Source organism: Trifolium pratense, linkage group LG4 (genome assembly GCF_020283565.1).
Source record: "Trifolium pratense cultivar HEN17-A07 linkage group LG4, ARS_RC_1.1, whole genome shotgun sequence".
NCBI lineage: Eukaryota > Viridiplantae > Streptophyta > Magnoliopsida > Fabales > Fabaceae > Trifolium > Trifolium pratense.
The window spans coordinates 36,022,783-36,033,099 of record NC_060062.1 but is presented as its reverse complement, the minus strand read 5'-3'; positions in this window follow the sequence as shown (position 1 = coordinate 36,033,099).

Genomic DNA, 10,317 nt, shown 5'->3' with positions numbered 1-10,317 from the left:
ATAAACCCTATACGTGGTGAACAGTAAAATTAAATAATATGAGACTTTATTTTTTGAGTTTAATTGATATATATCGACGGTGTAAAATAGTTTTACACGATCTGTCAAATAATTAACCATCATTTTGTCATGTCATGTCGAAAGTGGGGTGAAGTGAGGTGATGTGGCGGAAAATAGATTGATATTGGTTGACACCGTAAAATTATTTTACACAACGGTGTATATGAATTAAATCCTTATTTTTTTTATGTACATGAATTAAGAATTCTAACAAGGCCTGAAATTAAATAGAAAGAAATCTCGGGCCTAATATTTTGGGACTTGACAAAGATTCAAAAAGATAGTTTTTTAAGAGTTTTGCTTTTCGCGCCCTTTAAAATTTCTCATGCATTTCTTGAAATTATCAAACTAACTTCTCGATTTATAGTGAATGACAATATTTTTAACTGAAGTTCAGCGTCTGCGCCCTCTAGATGAAAAAAATAATGAAAAAAAGGTTCGCATTCTAAAAAGCAAACTCTTTTTTTATGATTTTTTTCATCGAGGGCTTCAGTTTACAATTAAACTAGTGTAAAATGTGACCACTATCTTATTTCATATTTTAATTTGTCACAGAAGCGGTTATGACATTATAGACTAATCACACACACGGTAAACATAGATATAATGAATTTATAATGAATTGTTACTTTATTTGATATGACCAAGTTTACGTTTATACTTACAATAGACATGTATCAATACTACATGATTTTATGTGTTTGGTCTCTGGTTTTCTAAATTGCAGGGTGCGGGATCTATTCCTTTCAAATATTTAGGATTGCTGGTCGGTGCTAATCATGGGAGGATTGCAACTTGGGAACCTTTGATAAGCTCTTTGCGTAACTGGTTGGGTGGTTGGAAGAATATATTTATCAGTCTTGGAGGCCGAATCATCTTGCTCAATTCAATTCTCAATGCTATCCCGACTTTCTACCCATCTCTTTTGAAAATGCCCATTCATGTGTGGACAACAACCAGACGCATTCAACGGGAGTTTTTATGGGGTGGCAGAGGTGGCAGAAAATGAATTAATTGGGTGAAATGGGATGTCGTGGGTCAACCCAAACGTTTTGGAGATTTAGGAGTAAGAGATATTAGAGTGGTGAATATTATTTTCTATCTCATTGCAAAAGGAAGCTTTGGTTGCGAGTTCTGTGGAATTTGGTTTGGCGTCAGCGACTGTTTGTGTGGGAAGCTAATTTACTTGACGAACTTTTAATGATTTTAAATCCAACAGTTTTGTCATCAGTGGCTGATCGTTGGGGTTGGAGACCGGAATTGGGAGAAGAGTTCTCTGTAAAATCTACTTATGTTTTGGTGTCTAATTTGATTATTTCCAGGGGAGTTATTTTGAATGAGGAGCAATCAGCTTATAAAGCCATTTGGAAAGGCCCGACTCCGTCTAAAGTATCCGGTTTTTCGTGGATGGTTCTGCACGATAGAGTTCCAACTAGAGTGAATTTGTTCCGGCTTCGAATTATTCAAGAGGACGGAGATCAACTCTGTCTTTTTCGTGGTGAATATGCAGAAACAGCAACACATTTGTTCCTCTATTGTAGTGGTATACACAGGTTTGGGAAAGAATTTGTGCTTGGCTAGGACTGCATTTCTTGCTCCCCCATAGTATTCTGTCACTGCTGAATTTCCTTGCACTAACTCCCGGTTGCAAACAAGTGCGGTTATTTGGTCTATATGGAAACATCGCAACAGAATTATTTTTTATAATGGAGTGAGGGACTTGGCTGGTCTGATGGATGAAGTAAAAATTGCTTCTTGGAAATGGTGGATAGGAAGATCCAAAGCTTCTCCGTGCTTGTTTTATAAATGGAATTTGGAACCGAAGTTTTGCATGAAGAGGTGATGAAGCCAAGTTAGTTTTTCTGCGAGTTTTTGATCTTGTGCCTCGCGTTTTTTTTTTTTCAGTCCAATAGTTTTTTGGCTTATTTGTAGCATTGTAGTTTCTTCTGTTGCTTTGTTGTTGTTTTGGTACTTTTCGTTTTGGTTTAGTGGGATTGGATCAGGAACTGGCTTTTGACTCCTGCCTCTCTTGCTTTCCATTCTTGTTCCCTGATGGATTCTTTTGTACTTATTGTGCATAGAATTCTATATTAATAAAATTTTGCAGTATTAAATAAGGTTTAATTAGTCTATTGGTCCCTTAAAGACATTTTAGGTTTCACAATGGTCCCTTAAAGACATATATGTTTGTCGTATTTGTCCTTTTCGTTAAATTTTAACTTCAAATATAACAAAAAATTCCAATGGTTAAAATTTTAAAAATTAATAAGGTTTTTGGTGGACCACTTACACTTAATGACATCCACAATTCAATCAACTAAAACTAACGTTTTTTATAAAAAATTGACGGAAAGGACCAATTCAGAAACATATGCGTTTTTAAGGGACCAATCCAGACATTTTTTTTCTTTAAAGGACCATTGCGAACCTAAAATATCTTTAAGAGACCAAAAAACTAATTAGGTCATTAAATAAAATACTTCGATAAGTTTGACATAAAGTAGAAAATTAGGTGAATGAATGGATATTAATTAACTTGCAAATTATGTTTCACTCAAATTATTTCATGGAAAATGAGAGTAGGGTAAAAAGAACAAAAAAATTTGATTTTTATAAGGTTCGCATCCTATAAAGCAAACTTAGTTTGTAGTTTGCTATATAGAAAACGAACTTTTTTCTCTCAATTTTTGCTATTTACACACTCGCTTTCTAAGTAATGAGAGGGGTAAATTTGGAATATTAGGGAGCTAAGTCGGGGATGCGAAAAGTAAAACTCACCTTTTAGGGCTTGTTTGGCTCAACTTTGCAATTTTTATATATGATTATAAGTTTGCCAAGGTAGTTTATGATAAAATAGCTTATAAAATTATGATTTTCTATGGATGATTTATATAATATAAACTTTCAATCCAACGGTGAATTTTGTAAATTTCGTATTCGCTATAATGTTATTCATGACTGATCCACCATAGACCACTTGATGAAGTGGTCCTTATTAGAATTTACATTATTGGTTATCCCCTTACTCCTTTTTCCTCTTTTTTCCAAGCTCTAATACCATCTTGTGTTTTCTTTTCCAAGTTCAAAAGATTAAACAATAAAACTTAAGCCAACTAGTTAAAAATAAAAGATGTCAAGAAAACAACTTGTTTAAGCTAAGCACGCCACAACAAACAAATTATTTTCTACCCTATTATTTTCTATCCCCATACTCCATTTTCCTCCATATGGTTCCTCTTTCTTCCTGTACTATCACAATATAACTAGACTCTAACTAAGCTGTGTAAACTTGTCTCACTCAGAGAATCACACAAATATTAATTTCTTTTCAATTCAACACTTTTACTTCAAACACAGGGGAGTGATTCAACATACTTGACTCTTATCGATCAGAACACTTCAGTGTTGCAATCGAGATTAAGGACCTGTTTGTTTTAAATTTAAGAAAATAGATTTTTTTCTTTGTATTTTTTAAAATACATTTTCTAAAATTGTTTTTCAAAATATTACAAGTTTTTTTATATTCGTTTTTTTTAAATTTAAACACTAATTTTGACATCATATAACATATACACACATTATTGAAGATCAAAACATAACAAGAACTCCATTGAACATCATATAACATCATATAACATATATTCGTTTTTTTAAGTCTTGTTCCATTGCATAATCCTAATTTTTTATTCAAATTCCTTAATAGCATAACAAGAACTCCAACTTTAAGTCTCAACTTGTGATTTTGGAGTCCTGACGTAGAAATCGTGTTCAAAAATTCAGGAGTATGAACATCATCCACTGTTTGACCATCTACATTCTGTGCGAGTGAAGTATCATAACTCAAATATGTTTTTTCTTCACCAGAAATTAAATCCTACATATAATCATTTATTATGTCGACTATTGAATTTTTAAGAGCTAATATAGCTCTATTTTGGAAACACGTTATATCGTTCATGTTTTGTAAAAGTTGGGGATATGTGCTTTCAACGATAGAAGCAAGAGGATCACCTGAATTTGAAATCAATAAATCTGATGGAATGTCAAGTTCTAAATCGTCGTCGTTGTCATCTTCAATTGCTCCATCGCCAACACCCAAAAACCCATTCATAAAACAATCTTCTTTGATCCGGAAAGGTTATGATACATTGTTAGCAAAAGAAACAAATGTGAATCAGTGATTTTTTTCGTAATTAATAATATAGTCACGTTGATATATACATGGAGTCAACTACTATTTGCATAAATATCACCTTGATATATATTTGCAGTAATACGATCAACCATAATACTCAACATGAACAAACTTTTAAGTTCAAAAAGACATAAAAAAAGTATATTTTCATAGCATGTTTAGTTAAAAAAAATAACTTTTAAGTCCAATGATTTTATTCTTTCCGTAAAAAAAACACTAAGAAAATGGTTAACCTGTTTAGTTAATTAGTAAAAAATATTGAATTAGGATAAAAAAATGTAAATTTTTTCAAAAAATAAAACACTAAGAAAATGTATGATTTGAAGATTTGCTAGATTTCTAATTATCGATTTTTAATTGTTTAAACTGTACAATGTAATTTGATGCTGTTTAATTGTTGTATGAAATCTTTCATATGAAAATCGATGGTACTTATCAATTATTGCACATAATTTTAATCACAATTTGTATACTTGCCATAGTGGTACCGCACGGGTCTAATTAACTGTAAAATATGTAATTATAAATTATGATATGATAATTGCAATAATATAAGGTATATGAAATTTTTTGAGTAACATTAAACGATAGTTCAACAATAATTTTGGATAAATAATCATACAAAAGAAGGTATATTACGGAAGACTTCCTTATAAACCACATTCGAAGTCTTTGTCGTATCTTCGCAGTCATCGTCGATGATCAATATTTTTAATCATTCTCTAGAAGTAACTCTTGAAATCGCAACATACAGCTGACCATGTGAAAACACTGGCGACGGAAGATATATCCCAACATGCTTTAAAGATTGTCCCTGACTCTTATTATTAGTCATCGCAAAAGAATCATTAAAGTAAATTGACTCTGTTGAAATTTAAAAGGAATTATTACGTCAGATGGTATCAGAGAAAATCTAGGTATGAAAACCTGATCACCAATATTACTTCCTAAAATAATAAGTCTCGTTCCATTGCATAATCCTAATTTTTGATTCAAATTCCTTAATAGCATAACAAGAACTCCAAATTTAAGTCTCAACTTGTTATTTGGGAGTCCCGACGTAGAAATCGTGTTAAACAATTCGGGAGTATGAACATCATTCACTGTTTGACCATCTACATTCTGTGCGAGTGGAGTTTCATAACTCAAATATGTTTCTTCTTCATCAGAAACTAAATCCAACATATAATCATTTATTGTGTCGAAAATTGAATTTTTAGGAGCTAATATAGCTTTATTTTGGAAACACGTTATATCGTTCATGTTTTGTAAAAATTAGGGATATGTATTTTCAACGATAGAAGCAAGAGGATCACCTGAATTAGGATTCAATAAATCTGATGGAATGTCAAGCTCTAAATCATCGTCGTTGTCATCATCAATTCTCCATCGCCAACACCCAAAACCCATTCAGAAAACAATCTTCTTTTATCCAGAAAGGTTAGGATACATTGTTAGCAAAAGAAACAAATGTGAATCAGTGATTTTTTTCGTAATTAATAATATAGTCACGTTGATATATACCTGGAGTCGACTACTATTTGCATAAATATCACCTTGATATATATTTGCAGTAATACGATCAACCATACTCCTCAACATGAACAAACTTTTAAGTTCAGAAAAACATAAAAAAAGTATATTTTTCTTAGCATGTTTAGTTAAAAAAAGTACTAACTTTTAAGTCCAATGATTTTTTTCTTTCCGTAAAAATAAAACACTAAGAAAATGGTTAACATGTTTAGTTAATTAGTAAAAAATATTGAATTAGGATAAAAAATGTAAATTTTTTCGAAAAATAAAACACTAAGAAAATGTATGATTTGATGATTTGCTAGATTTCTAATTATCGGTTTTTAATTGTTTAAACCGTGCAATGTAATTTGATGGTGTTTAATTGTTTTATGAAATTTTCCTATGAAAATCTATGAAAATCGATGGTACTTATCAATTATTGTAAATAATTTTAATCACAATTGGTATACTTGTCATAGTGGTTGAAAATATTGCCTTAAAATAAAATTACTTTTTTATCCTTATAAATCAAATCATCAGTTGATATAATTTTTTGATTTGGATGATCCATCGAATCCAACAAAATATGAATTTATGTTATATATATAAAAAAAACTTTTTTACATATCCATCTAATTAAATTATTTTATGATATTGATAAATATTAATTTTATTATATATTCATATAAAACTAATTTTCGTGGCAATGATATATATAAGAGGGAGGGATATGTTGGAAAAATATGACATAGAATTATTTCATTAATGTAAATCAAAGAAATATTACAACAAATAAATATGATACAAAATAAAATATAGAATGAGAAGAAACTTATCAAACTTGACTGAGGCGTGCAAATGCACTGGGCTTAAGAGTATTTCGCCACCACAGGTAAGTTACCCGCCCGGTGCAGTTGGTCTCATAGCTAATACCCTCCAGGATACAACAGTCACTTCTTGCTAGCACTGCACGTGAATTAGCAAGGTCTCATAGAACTACTTTTTTGGATGCTCAAGGGAACTTAGTTTATATTACTTATCATATATGTTTTCTCTCTTCTTCGGGTTGAACTCTATCTTTTCTCACCTTCTCAAAACCCATATATATTTTTCTTCTTCTTCTTGGTACCTTCCTTATAACCACAAAGTCCTTGGATACTCTTGAAAAATTATTAACCATAAAAGCCTAGTTATTAGGATTATGATTACCTTAAAACGTTACAATATGAAATAAAAGAAAACTTGCACCATCACCATGCATTTAGTAATATACATTACTTGGTCACCAATCGTTAGTTGGTTTAGTGGTGATTGGTGCTGAACTTGGTAGGGAGGACCGCGGTTCGATCCCCCACAACTGCGATCGGGAGGGGGCTGGAACCACTTGATGCCAGAACTGACCCCCGAACCAGATTCAACTGGTGGTGAAAAGCCGAAAAAAAAAAAATATACATTACTTGGTCAAAAGAAATTTAATAATAATTAACATATATAATAATATATAATAATGTTTAAAATAAATTAAGATATAAAATATCCTACAATCCCCCATAATTTATTTTAAAGTTTTAGATTTTAAGTGTTCCTAAGAGCGTGAAAAATCAACGCATAAGCACTAGTGTCTTTTGGACTATGAACTAGCACATAGAGCAAATGAAATTTGATCCACTAGAATGTCGGTGAGATTATAACCTTTATGAACCTCATTCCGTATGTGAAACAGTGACTTCATCACTCACATTGATCTCTCATCCAAAGTTGTTCAACGCGGTGTGGTGCATTTTGGCCTTGCACCTATTCCTGGATTTCGTGAGTGGCTCTAGATAGTCTGCCCAAGCTTTCATAGAGGCGGCCCCACCTCAACACTCATATAGGTGAATCTATCAAGTGTACACCACAGTCAAGCACATCACTCATTCATGAGCTATAGATTCATTAAGAGATTAAACTCAACCTCCATCGCAGTAGTATACACTATCCTACACCATACTACACCATAGGGATGAACTCAAATAGAAATTGGATAGTGACTCCTCAATTGACAAGTGACTTGTTCTTACCCATATGAACATATATAGCCTTGCAAATTTTCACAATCTATGTTGGGTTACCATCACTTTCAATTTTTGTATTGGACATAAATCTATCCCCCTCGATGTATATTGCATCCACTAGTTTCTTGCTCAGTGGGATTATCACATGATCCTTTATATATATATATCACTCAACAACGCGTTGTTTCACAAAATCACAATACATTGATTAAGACGTCTCTTAATCAATATTTCATCATTTATTTTCAAATGTACATCTATGATTTATTATCATAGGCTTACGTAGATAAATTCTAAGCAACAACATCTCCACTAAGAGAGAAATTAAATCTATATTTAGATTTATTGGTACAGGTCTACTTGAAAATTTTCAAGTGACAACACCCCGACATTAATTTGGTAGAATTAAGTTTCCAAACAAATTATTTATCCAAGTCTACTTGAAAAAATTTCAAGCGACAAACCCCCACATTGGAAAAATTAATCCACGCAAATATTTATTTTCTTATCGAAAGTTTTATTAATCATCATTGTATTATTGTAATACAATGGATACTCCACAATATATATAATTTTCTATGTTTCATAATATCTCTCAAATATTGACATCTTGAGCTCAAATACGCCAAATGGTTTTTCAATACATAACAGATGCAACTATCTTTTCTTTGAATAGGGAGAGACTCAATGTTGCCAAATTTCAATATATGCTTCAGTGGCAACTAAAACTTACTGCATCACTCAAATTATCATTAGTGCACACAATAGATTTTAGGCAAAATAATCTTTCACGATAAAATAAAAATTTATCAAACAATGCTTTTGATATATACACATTAACTTAAATTCTGCAATATGAATATGCCTCGACATTAAAATATATTTTACACAAATTCATCAATATAATTTATACATGATAAATCTACTAATTCTGCACAATATATTAAATCCTCAAAACAATTTTGTCATCCACAACAAATAATTCACTTAAAAAGAATCTACATGCTTTAGTATATAATTCAAAATTAATCATGCTTATTCACATATTCCAAATCAAATAAATCAGTGATATTCAACATATTTTAAAAATAACACGCAAATTCAAATTTTTTACATGAATTTATTTAATATCAATCAAAGCATTACACATATATATTCTATAACTAACAAAATGCCGACTCCATTTATATTCAATAAAATACTAAGTATAAGTAAAAATCAAAATATCTAGTTTTCATAATCTAATTCCCTTCAATCTTCTCAAATTGTGTTTTCATACATGTACATATACTTATACATCAACTTGATTTCATAAACTACACATATACCATAATACCAACTTGATATTTGAAAAAATATATATATCGTATAACTATAATCATGTAATAATATTAAAATGGACAAATATTCCAAAACAAGGGTTGATAATGATAACATCTTACCTATTCTAAATTATTTTCATTTCATTTACTCTAAAATATATGTATCATCATATTTATAAAGGTAACTGAAAGTTATGTTATCTACCGATAATAATTTATAGTCCCCATCAATTGTTAAACAAAAACTAATACACATCCACATGAGAATCAAATGAATCAAGCAAAGCTACCATAGATAAAGGCAAGTATAATTATAGCAACAAGAAGAATAAGGTAGAATAGATAGAACCTGGATGAAGTATACAAGGCACAACTTTCAGAAACTGATTTACCATTTCTCTTTAGAGTCAAATTCATCACGCTCCTTATCCCTTGTGGTTGGTTTCAAAGGGAGAAAAGTTTAAAACTTACAATAGACTTGATTGCACCATGCTCTTGTAGATTGAACCGAGGAAATCAACGAATCATATTTGTTCCAAAATAAAATTAACGATAAATCAAAATAAAATTAATAATAACACTATACCAAAAAGAAACTACTCTTAAGATTGTTGGAAAAATATTAGACATAGAATTATTTCATTACAATAAATCAAAGAAATATTACAACAAATAAATATGATACATAATAAATTAAATTAGAGAAGAAGAAAAACTTATCGATTTTGACTGAGGCGTGCAAATGCACTGGGCTTAAGAGTATTTCGCCACCACAGGTAAGTTACCCGGTGCAGTTGGTCTCATAGCTAATACCCTCCAAGATACAACAGTCACTTCTTGCTAGCACTGCACGTGAATTAGCAAGGTCTCATAAAACTACTTTTTTGGATGCTCAAGGAAACTTAGTTTATATTACTTATCATAATGTTTTCTCTCTTCTTCGGGTTGCACTCTATCTTTTCTCACCTTCTCAAAACCCATATATATTTTTCTTCTTCTTCTTGGTACCTTCCTTATAACCACAAAGTCCTTGGATACTCTTGAAAAATTATTAACCATAAAAGCCTAGTTATTAGGATTATGATTACCATAAAACGTTACAATATGAAATAAAAGAAAACTTATTACACCATCACCATACATTTAGTAATATACATTACTTGGTCAATAA